The sequence below is a fragment of the Manis javanica genome, chromosome 9, assembly GCF_040802235.1.
Source record: "Manis javanica isolate MJ-LG chromosome 9, MJ_LKY, whole genome shotgun sequence".
In the NCBI taxonomy this organism is placed as follows: domain Eukaryota; kingdom Metazoa; phylum Chordata; class Mammalia; order Pholidota; family Manidae; genus Manis; species Manis javanica.
Genome location: NC_133164.1, coordinates 120,647,205 through 120,659,842, shown reverse-complemented (window position 1 = coordinate 120,659,842; position 12,638 = coordinate 120,647,205). Strand labels below are relative to the sequence as shown.

General features: G+C 36.9%; 1 long non-coding RNA gene across 2 annotated transcripts in view; it reads left to right on the top strand.

Moving 5' to 3' along the window:
- Nucleotides 1–12,638, top strand: part of LOC108404227 (uncharacterized) — a 416,170-nt gene that overhangs the window by 386,738 nt on the left and 16,794 nt on the right. For both annotated transcript variants that reach the window (XR_001854892.3, XR_012121282.1), the window contains one exon: nucleotides 6,153–6,204. This is a non-coding gene — a long non-coding RNA (uncharacterized lncRNA). The remainder of the gene's footprint in view (nucleotides 1–6,152; nucleotides 6,205–12,638) is intronic.

Below are 12,638 nucleotides of genomic sequence, written 5' to 3'. Positions count from 1 at the left end.
CTTACTTATGAGTAGGCAGCCCCATGGTGATCTGGGAATCCATCCACCTATAATCAATGACTCGTGAAATCACTTAGCAGGCATTTCCATCCCAGTTGGTGAGAAAGGCAGGAGTGGGGGTTTCAAGAGTGAGTGGTTTCATGTCAGATTAGTGTTTGTTTCAAGCATTAGGTGGAAGGATTCAGCTTGGGTGAAATGTTAGACACATTTTTTCCTTCCTCCAAATTGTGCTTCACGACAGAAGATCCGTGATTGATTCTGAGTAAAATGACAAGGACTGATATGAGGATTCGTGATACTCTCAGAACAAATTGATTAGATTCCGAGGAATAACATCATATACAATTGCACAAGCATCCCTTAGTATTCAAATTTTACTTAAAAATAATTCCATCCAATGTAGCTTTTACAGTTATAACTTAGTCAATCAGCACACCATTGATTCCTTCTATGCATTCACAGTTGAAGCTGATAATTAGATCTACAATTAATTAAGGTCTAAAATAAAATTCAGCTGAAATATCCTCAAATATCAGCCAAAATGGAGAGATTTAGCTCAGTTTTCCACTATATCTTCACTTACTTGTGTTAACAATCATTACCCATTTTTCGTATGACTGACCATTTGACAGATCTCAGTCAATCTGTCCATGTGTCTTATTGTAAAGTAATAGGACACATTTTTGTTCTGGGGACTGTGTTTGTGGTTCATTGCCTCTTAATTGTTGATGTAATTTTATAATTTTAGGTGAATTCTGATAAGTGCAGATACCATTTGGTTGTCTTCTGACTGTGTTTGCGTGATAAACAGGGAACTTTCACCATATTGGGGCTTGTTTTTGTTTTTTTCTCTCTTGTCTCTAATTCTGCCTCCTCTTTCCTGTTTAGACTGTCCTGGGAGAAATTTTAATTAGGTTTCTGAAGTGGGTTCAGATCCTATTTGTAGAGAGGGTAGAGGAGACATCACTGCAGTTTGTGAATCTGGCATGGTGACTACACCATTCCCTGCTTATTCCACTTGTTTTGACCATTCTTTTCAAGTACACATGTCCAAAACAGGCAATAATGAGTCATATACTTTGCCAACTGAAGGCTCATTCAGTCATGTATGATCAAAACAGCTTTTACCTTGCTAGTGTGTGTAAATATTTCTTGCATAATCTGAAAAATTGTCAAATTATCAACTGTAATTGCTTGAAAAAAGTGCTGAGTAAAATAAGATCACCTATAGTTCAGGGAAAAGCACATGCGGATCAGCTATTTTACAGAATGAGAGAAAATTGTTATGAGATTCTTGGGTTTGTAAAGCAATGTTGGCCAAGCGATAGGCTTTCCCCTGGTGCGGTGTGTGAGATACGCTGCATGATACACAGAGCAGCATTTATAATTCAATATAAGTTAACTTAAATGCAATGTAGATTTTAATCTTACTGTATATGATTATTTTACACATCACCAATGAATAATTTTGAATATCTATGCTATACATAGATATGTATTTAAGGTAGGGTTCAAATAAGCAGCCAAATGACATTTATTTTCAGAGAACATGAATAGTAAGTGCTGTGCTTAAGGTGCCAAAGAAAAATTTTTTAAACTTCAGAAACTTGAAGTATTTCCACCGTATTTGTTTAACCATATAGATAGTACACAATGTATACATCACTAGTGTCAGCTGGTATACTGATGGCTTCATGACCAATGATGCTTTAAGCTTAGAGTAGTACCTCCTGGGGGTGCTTGGGTTACACTAAAGTCATGGTTGTTTTAATAAAAGGACCTGTTCCATCTTTACAATGATATGTTTGATGGGCACATAGGAAAGCATAAACCAACTGAGAGATGCATTATCATTTAAGACAATACTGATATGCAAAATGAACTGTTTAAAATAAGAAAAAACATTAAAGGCATGTCAGTAAGTTATCAAAATTTGTTTTCTCTCATTTCAAAGAGATTAAAAATGACTACAAAGTTACCAGCACTTGGATTTCCTATAGAAATATGCTTACTTGAATATTAAAAAAACTTCATGTGTCTGTGGGCTGAGCATTTTATCTGTGATATCCAGTTCATGATTGAGGCAGGCTGTGTAAATGTTCATACTTTGCAGTTGTATTTACTCATTTCAGCAGTTTAAATCTATCCTTAAAAAGCAAGTTTACATCATCATTTCATTTGCAAGACAGCATTTATGATAATTGCAAACCTGGAGTCATGAAGATAGATTAATAGACATGAGTTGAATTATTTTGGCAATCTGAACTACTGGTTTCAGCATACTGAAAATAATTTTAAAATCAATGAGCATTTTAAATATTTGATGAAAGTCTTCATATGTATTTTCCTGAGCAGGACAGCCATTGCAATAGTACAATAAATTATTTTTCATCACTTTTCAGACATTACCAAATACTTTTACATACTTAAAAAAATGTACTCAACAGAAAGTAGACATCACTTCATACGGCTTCTACAAAGGGAAAATGAAATAAAATACACTTACATGATTTTATTTAGGAATTAATTTTCCCCATCTAAGTCTCTTAAAAAGGTATAATACATTTTTCTCTTCTTGCAACATGCATGTGTCAATTAAGAGTCTTAATGGTGATTAACATCGAAACAAGAGAATCGTTGTTTATATAGAAATCTATTTGATCAAAAAGAAAGTCTTATCAAATGATCTTTAATACTTTCTTTTCCTACTGCTGCTGCTTTTTCTTTTATCCATACCTGCCTGTGCTGCATATATGCAGCTGGAAATGTAGCAAATATCTTCCTGTATCATGGTGATGAAACCCATATGCTAAGGGTGACAAATTAAAATGATAGAAGGAGCCTGGGCCAGCAATGACATTGAGGACACAGTTTATTATACCTGAAAATCCATTTCTAGGCTGTTTATGTTGGAAAACCAATGTTCAGTTACGTTTAGTGGGTTAAGTTTCTGTTACATGCAGTTAAAGGCACACATGATGGTTTGAGTAGGAAGAAGTTATGACCGAAACTCATGTTCAAATCTGGGATTTGGGGAACGTTAGTTAATTCCTGAGACTATTCCAGGAATAATGCCTCTTGCCACCAGATGGGATTTGTAACAAACAGGATATAAAAGAGAAATGCCAAGTTTCCTTTACTAGCAATGAAAAACTGAGAGGCTGTGCAAAGATCATGATCAAATCATAATTACTTCGCTTATATCATTTAAATTATTTCTATATGTTTATGAAGCAGAATTATATGTAATTAATGTCATAAAGAAACTATAAAGAACAGTAAAAGACTGAAGAAGTACCTGATAAGCCAAAAAGACCCTGACAGCAAAGATTTATTTTGATCACTTTTATTTTAAATAGGATTCTAGGCTGACTTGTATTAACTTTCCAAGTTTTCTGTGAATTTGCACATTTCTAAAAGTTATTCTATAAATCAAAAATTTGAACATGAGATAAGCAAGGCAGTTTAGAAATTAATTAAATACAACTACCAAATATTTTAAAAATATAGCAATTGAAGTGAAGATTAAGAGAAATGGTTAAATGACAGTTTAGACTTAGCTGAAGAACCAATTGCTGAACCAGAAAATAAAAATACATAATTTTCCTCAACATAGCACTCAGATGAAAAGAAGGGAACAAAAAAATGCAGTAAAAAATGGAAAGGAGAAGTCTAAATACACATTTAATTCGTTTTTCAAATTGATGTCACTGAAAAATGGGGGAGGGAAAGTATTTGCCACAAATGGCTTAAAAGAAACAGAATTGTTCAAAGATACAAAAGCTCAAATCTAGGAATGCTAAAGAGCCCCGGGGAGAAGTCTGTATTTACCTAAAGGGCAATGAACCTGTGAAACTTCAAAAACAAATAGAAATTCTTAAAGCCAACTGGAGAGCAGAGAAAACACCTATGTTTAAAAAGAAAAATTACTACAGCTAGACAGTAAGGCTGATTCTTCAACAGCAACACTGGAAGTCAGAAGACAATGGAATAATATCCTCAATGTGCTGAGAGAAAATGTACACAGTGAAACTGCCTTCCATGAAAGAAGATAATATAAAGATTTTTTTGTAAAATAAAAACTGATAGAGTTTATTATCAATAGACTGATAATAAATAAATATAATGGAATTCAGATAAAATATAACCTAGATAAAGAACTGAAAGGCAAAAAGGAATAGTCAGCAAAGGCCATAATAAATGTGAGTAAATTAAAATACAAATACACCAGAAATATGAGCACAAAATAGTCATAGTATAATAGTATTTAATAATTGTTATTATAAAAATAAATCTTGGAAATGGATTTGTGGAATATTGCAATTTCCTACCTTAAAAGTCAAGGTATGAAAAATATCTAGGTATTGAAAAATCTAGTTTAAAAATTTCAAACCCAGATAAATAAACCCTAAAGGAAGAAAATAATATCAGAAGAGAAAAAGAAAGTCTCTAAAAATGATGAATTTATGAGATGGACAAAATGTTGGATTTATGAGATGGTATAAAAAGTTTCAATCTCAAACTCTAAAAGGACTAAAGTGGCAGGACAATATGGAGATCTTGTCATGAGCACAGTTTTAGTAGGAGACTTAACCTGGCTCTCTCAGTAACTAATGTATCAAGAAAAATATCAGGAACAATAAAGAACTTTCTAAAGATACAATGTATAACCTCAGGGAAATGATTTATATATCTGATTACAGAAAGCAGAGGAAAAGAAGGTAAGGGGTAGATGTTCAAAGGTGATTCCCCTTTAAGTTTGATTTCCTGAAGAACAAAATCTAGAAGCAAATATGACAAACCAGTAACAGTTTTTAATAGCAGGTATTGGAAATATGTGTAATTGTTACATAAATCTTTGTGTTCTATATTTTAAATTAAAAAATAAAAAGTGCAGGTATACAAAAAGAATGTGTCCCTTGAAGTCATCTCATTAATGTTATAAAATGTTCACTTCAAATTTATGGATTGCTGTGTATTTTAATGCATTTTTATGTACTGTGTTAGAACACCTCTGATTAATTTGCAGAGTTGCAGAATATCTGGAGTGAGAGAATGATAAATGGAAATGCATCCACATATACACAAATATACATACATGTATGTTTTTCAAAGAGCAAGAACCCGTATGTAATAATTTAATTTAAAATTGCACAGTGGTTAAGGGCAAGACTTTGAAGCTGGGCTTTTGGGAGTCTTAATTCAACCTCCATAACTTGCTGTGCGGTATTTGGCCAAATACTATTTTTTTTTCTATTTTATCAATTGTTAAATGGGGAAAAAATAATGGTACTTACCTTAGACTCACTGTAAGGATTACATAAATCAAATGCATAATGTATAGAACAATCCCCGATCCATCTAACTCTCTTGTTTGGTATTGTTGTCTCTGCGGGTGATACTAGGTAAGAAGACCACTGTCTGGTATTAGGTTGAACAATAACTCAGATTCTATACTGCAGTTATTTCAAGAAAATAATTTGCTAAATTAGTCAATGAAAGCTTAGATTCTGGCTGCCAGTCAGGTTCTATCTTTGCAATCAAAATCAACTGTCTAGATTTGGTAAATTCTAGCTGAGATCTGAAGGGATCTTGATGACATGTCTCAACAGCATATGGTTGATTAAATAGTCCAGTAAAATGAAAACACGTTTGGCAGACATTCTCTTACCTTAATTCCCTACTCTTCTTCCTAAACTGTTTACATTTATTGACATGCTGGACATTTTTCATGCTTTGTCTTATTAGATATACCACTTAAATTTATGCCAATTGTCTTTTGAGATACAAGTTTAAGCATCTCAGAACAATAGTCTATACAAAGAGGAAATTTTACATAAGGTGTGGGTGTGACTCTTATTACAATCTACAATTAGATCATTACTGTCTTATTGAGAAATAAGTTTAGGAGAAAGATAAGATGGTCTATAAAATCCTTACTCGTTGCGTCAATGGATCAAATCTGGTATGCAATATACAGGATCTCTTACTCATGTCATCACTATAATCTATTAATAATACCTTAAAAGTTAAGTTCTGTGGCAAGAATTTCTGAACAAATAATAAAATTCAATCAAAGATTAATTTTGGTTCAATCAAAGATACCACTTATGCTCTCCTTCTAACTTGTAATTACATTCCCTTCTCCACAGAACACCACCACTTCTGCCAACATCAGTCTTAGAGAATAAGAAAGTTAAATGGGTAAGTAGCTAACAGACACCTGTCATTATTTCTCATTTTTTGCCCAGTAGACTGGCTGGAAACTAACTTTTAAAAATCAACATCATATTTCTTATCTGCCAAATCAAACATCTATGGCAGGCAACTGTATGAAGCAAGTCAACACATTTAAGGTTTAAGGGAGTGGGGCTGCTTGCAAAAATAAAAAAGGCAAATTAAACATTTCATTAGGCTTATCAGGAAATTACATTATGTGAGCATATTTATTCTATTTGTATTTAATTAAAATTTCTAAAAAATAGCTTGGATAGTTCTTTGGTAGTAGTTGCTTTGACATGTTTTGGTCCTTACCTGCCCATTAGTCTAGGCTGGAGAAAACTCAAAATGATATTAGCTTCTCACATTTTAAAAGAGATGTCAGCAATTTTCCTTACCTCACTATTAAAAAATGACTTTTTGCTTAAAGAACTGTATGATGCACCTACACAGAAGGAACTTGATGAGGATGAATTCAGGCCCCTTTGTTTCCAATCCTTATATTCAGGCCATGTATGTTTCACACTACTTAATATACTATACTGTAATTCTCTGTAATTAGACTCATTTCCCATTAGACTATGCACAACATAAAGGCAAGACTTCATTTTATGTTTGTATTATTAACGTCTGACAGAATGCTGGCAACATAGTAGGCACTCATTATCTAATAAATTAATTAATAAATAATGGATTAGCCAGAATGTCTTTTGTTTGGAGCAAGAGCGTATATAAATGATTACTCAGCCACAGACACACTGTTGAAGGGGTCAGGAAGGCCGCATCGGCAGAGTCTGAGCTAGAGACAAATGAAGCTGATGAAAAGATTTCATCGATGCGATTCTTATACATCAATTGTCAGTGTAATTATTGTTCCTTAGGAGATCTGAATACAAATCGCAAAATCAATGAAATGACAGTTTTACTGAAGAAACCAAACCTTGGAAAGTTGCTCCAAGTTTTCAAATGTGGATCTTTAAGGGTCTCTGTATCAATAAGCTTTCTAATTTTTATTGTTAAGTAATGCTTTAATTTCAATGATCACTTTGCCATTTGCCCCTAAGCAATTTTGAAATCTTCATACTTGTTAGGTATATTTTATTCAGTGGAGTTTGATTCACCAGCCTCATTATCAAATGTGTGAAATTAAAAGTACCAACGGGCTCCATTGTCTTCCCGTCTCACCATCACAACCACCACGTGGGGGCAGGTTAAATGTCCCCTGTGCGGAGCCTGTGCGAGCAGCACGTCGCTTCTCTGCTGGCTCTGCTCATTCAGTAAACAAAGCTATGTTTTCATGAGAGGGAGGTGGAAGGCACAAAAGTAGGTGTGAGCTTACTCAGAGACTGGATGTAAAAATCAAGTATGTCTTGTAAGAATCATGCTTTCTAAGAGCAGGAGCTCATGCCCACTGTATGATGGGACAATTCTGGGAAATCACAAAGGCTCTTAAGCAATTTCAGAATAACAAAGCTCAGCACTTAACTGAAATTGCATTCTGTGGGTTGAGTGAAAGTGTTGGTTTAAAAACAACAGAAATTCTGCATAAACTTGAGAGACAGAAACCACCATAAATCCCTAGTGGCCTCAAGGACCCTAGAGAAGAGTAAGCCGGGGGATTCCATCCCTAGAATTCGATCGTATGACACAACTTTTAATCCTTATTCTCTTCTTTTACTTTGCCTCCATTGTATTTACTCTACTCAGCTGCTCCCTCATCCTTGTTCGCTTAGCCCTGATATTCTATGCAATCTAAAAATAGAAAGAAATTAGCCTAACATAAATTGAATGAATCCTGGTGCACATTCTCTCTAACCCCTTCCCTCGCCTTTTCCTGACCTTCCTAAAACAAAGGCCCTGGGGTAATGACATAGGTGACTTCAATATACTTTTAACTTCTAGTTAACCTTGAGGGTAGGGTTTTTTGATATGATTAAAAATACAAAAGTATCCGTTCAAATTTAGCCTGAAAGGATTTTCTTGGTCCTTCATTTATTTACTTTAGTATTCAAGTTTTATTCTATTCCCTTACTTATGGCTGCTCTGAGCAGTTCAGTCTACTCCTAATGTAGTCTTTCTGATTATATAGTATTTTTTGTTTGTAGATTTACTTAAAGATTCATTGCAAATTGATTATCTGCCTTTTCTACTTAAATCACTGATTTAAGGTTTTGTGGAGATCCTTAATTTAACTAGGTAGGCATTAAAAGTCTATTGAATTATCATATCAGACATACAGGACAAAGCTCAGTTCTTTGTCACCTGACGTAGGTTGCACAGACTCAAATGTTGTGGAAGGTTGAACTCAGGTCCCGGATTAACTTAAATTCCACAATGAGTAGCATGAACTTTACTCTGTAGACAATAACACTTTTTTGGAAGTGTGTGCAGGGAGTGTTATTATTAAATGAATGATTTGGATAACTGGTTGATTTACAAGGGACAAAATAAGCACAGAACTATTCCAGGCTTTTGAACTTGAGTAAGTTTAGTTCTTGATGCATTTATATAAATAAGAAATAAAATAAAAGGAATAGAGTTGGCAATGGGGATTGGTTTACATTTGAGATTCTAAACAGATATTCAGGTAAAGAGGATGATAAACGTTCATTTGGAAGTTGAAGTTCAAACTTAAAACAATCCTACAACTACCATTTGTTGAGTGTGTAAATGTGTCCAACATTGCACACATCACCACTAGCTCTCATGGCTATACTACATGATATTTATTATTAGTGTATATTCCAAAGATTAGAAAATTGAGGGTGTATGGGTAACTTAGTCAAGGCTAGTGACTAGTGAACATAGGTCCCATGCCCTTTCAACTTCATAGGTAAGTTCGTGAGCAAAGGATACTCCCCAAAAGAATAGTGGAGGAGTGGAGACAGGAGAGCAGATCAGAGGTGTGAGATGAGAGTGGGTGAGGATCTGAATGATCAGCAGGGATCTGAATGAGCCTGGCCGGTGAAGAAAGTGCGGAGAAACTGCAAGGAGGGGGAACCGGAAAACCACAGGAGGGCCTCTGCTGCCAAGCCGTCCGCCCCCCGCGGGAATGCTGTAGCCACGTTTGCAAGGTGCCACTGTTTTTAGTCTGTATCCACAAAGATGAAAACCTGCAACTTTTCTGGATCTGTGGAAGAATAATCTACTCCTTAAAAATGTTGTGAAAAAAATTTAATCTTTAATGATGGTTCAAAGAGGAGACAGCAGTGGTAAAGGGAAGGGGGAGCATTTGTGGAGGACTTTGCTGCTAGCTGGTTCGTAGAGATTTACATTCATCAATACCTAATACTCACAACACCATCCTGAGGGACATGCATTTCTACAAATGAGGAAACTGATTCCCAGAAAGTCTAAATAACTTTCCAAGGCAGCAGATAAAATTCTTAAAAAAAAAAAAGTAAACAAATTCAATAAATGAATGCCATTTAACAGTTCTCTTCTCTTAATAAAGTATCATCTCCTTCCCATGAAGTTCCTGCTCTGCCCTTTTCCATTCAACTTTTCTTTTTGTCTCTTTGGAGGTTTCCACCAAACTATGAACAAGCTGATAAAGATTTGTAAGCATCGAGTTATATATGTCGCTAGAATTACTGAAAATTACTCTGCAAATTATCATCTATTTGGCACAGGATCTGTGAAGTATTGACAGTAGTTCTCAGCTCTGCTCAGGGATTATGAAGAGCATTAAGGGTGTTGTCATGCCCTCAAGAGGATGGTGTTTTGTGAAAGAATCGAGATCTGGAGGACTTTACTTTGCAGACTGTTGAATATTTGAAATTTTACCTTCTGTTCTAAGGAACCTCTCAAATGAACAATTTTGCTGGTATCCAAAGTTACACAAAGTGGCAGAGGGTCATCTGAACTGGAATTATAGTGTAAATACATATGACGGGCAAGAGTCTAGGACAGACGAGGCATGGGCTTTGGTTTAGACTGAGAAAAACTCACAAGCCCAGAAATGGTCAACTGGAAGTTTTCCTTTCGTACTTGTGCGTCTCAGGTCCGCAGTCTAACGTCTGTGATTCCTGAGAAAGAAGGTGTTTCCCGGAGTCTCCCAGATTCCTATGAGCAAAACACAGTAATAGTAAGAAAGCTTGCATAAAGTTTTGATCATTGGCCTGAAGTACAATTTGTGAGAAGAACCCAGGTCTGAAGAGAAACTTTCAGAACTTCCCCGGGGCAACATTAAGGAACAGGTTTGTCGGTTTCTATGCCCACTCCTCTTCCAAATGAAAATCCTGTGATAGATTTCCAACATCTTGATGATGGTCCATAGATACAAAGAGCAGACAGGTTTCCACTGAGAATAAAAGCTTTCCAATCTGATCTGATAAAAGAGTCCTAGAAAGCTTTTATTGTCGAGGAAAAAAGCTAAACCCAGCAGATGAGAGCTTGAGGATAACGTGGCGCTCAGACCCGATGTCTGGCCCCTGTGCCACGGCAGATGCCCCAGCCAGGAGTGGCAGGGGTGTGTCACGCACAGGGTGGATGCCGGCAGCCAGGGGCCCTTCACAGACATTCGTGAAACCACCGAACTCTTGAGCGCCTCAAAACATCACCAGAAAGTCATTAATGCACCAAAGCTAAATGTATTAGAGCTTCCTGCTTTTAGCAAGAATGCACCTTGTATGAGCGGTGCTGTGGGTGGGAAGAAGGAGTGGTTTAAGTCATTTTTATCAAGGCCAGGAGCTAACTTAAATTTAAAAATTCATGATAGATAGTTTAGGATTGGTGGAAACTGCCAGGTGAGAGTGCTGAAGACAACTATTGGCAGACTCTGTTGTCTTTGACAATTGGATTGGTAGGAATTTCCTGAAGCAAAGAATAAAGGTATTTATTGGTTTCCGGTCTTATCCTATCCAAGTAAAGTGTTCTTGTAACGAGCCGCTAAGTCATATTGACACGGGTGGTCCGGTTCTTTCCAAGTCACGTAGGCGTGCATTTCCTCAACTGTCTGCATGAAAGGAATATCTTTCTGGATCTAGAGTGTCCAGTTTTACTCTTGCAAAGCTCCCAGCCTCCCTCTCCTCTGTGCCTCCCTCTTCTCTTTTTCTGACCACCTCTTATCACTGGCCCTGTCTGGTTTGTTCTTTATTTCACTAGTTCACCTTCACAGGAGGCTGGGAAGTCTTCCGTCTCTGAGATTCCTCACCCCGCTGCCTAACAGCCCTCCAACTTCAGTCTTAATTGACTGGTAAACTCAGGCCAAAGGAAAGTATAAGTAGCAATGTTAATTCCAAAGTATATATATAATTTAAGAAATAGTCATTAAAAATATTATTGGAATGATAAAAGCTAAAGTAATTAGAAGTGTTAAAATATGAATTTCATAGGCCAAATTACTAGCATTAAATGATAACATTAAAAATCTAATTGTAGTATGTAAATTTTATATACCATAGCCAATGTATATCACATAAATAGAGGAAACGCAAGCCTGGCAAAAATGGCTTTGAATTATTAAAATGCTGTGGACTACGTTAGCCAGTCAGTAATAGCAAAGGAAAAGCCGTGTTCTGAGAAGAGGACGTGTCTGCTCGCCCTGCCATGGTCGGAGGGGAGCATTCCAGGGAGGGATGAACCGGGCGAAGTGTGCGAGAGGCAGTCCGGCAGGATATGATGAAGGGCTCAGTGTGGCGTCGAGGGAACAGAAGGAGACTAAAGATTGGTTTCTCAGGTCCTGGAATCTGATGACCCCAATTGTATCACCAGTTGGAGGGGTAAATACACTTCAGGGAGAAGACTAAGCCAGACCACGGGAATGTGTGCAAGAGAATAGCTCGCGGAGGATGGCGGATCCCTGGAGCTCCTTCGGTTGCAGGATGAGGCAAGAAGGAAGCAGAGGCCCCCCGAGATCACTCAGAAGGGGATGGACGGCAGGAATCGGGGATGGTGAGCTTGCCGTTAGAACAATGTCCAAGTCCAGAGTTCCAGCCAAGGCCTTTCTTTTTCCCCTGACTGATCACTGCCCCAGCTGAGCCCGTCAACCAAGGAGTGAAGTACGCAGGCGTCTGTGCAGCCGCTGTGATACGGACGAGCGAGCAGAGGTGGGCCACGAGCCCCGCTGGAGGGACACTGCTGTTCAGGTTGGAGTTTTCCTCTCGCTTTGAGCCGCACTTTGAGCAGCCGTAGATGGCACTTGCCCCTGAATCATGACCTCCAAACCTGAAAATATGAAACGATTACTTGCATATCTTAGTAACACCCTCCAGGCAATAGCAGAATGTACGCACGTGGTCTATAAAACCCAATTGTGAACTGGTTATTTAACTACAACATACAGCTTACGTGCAGCACTTTGGAAAAGGTTACAGCGTTAATAGCTGATGAATTTCTATTGTGAAGGTAAACACTTGTTTGGAACATCACTTGATAAGTCTTGGGACAGAAAGTAAGACCTGAAAGGAGCCAGTTCC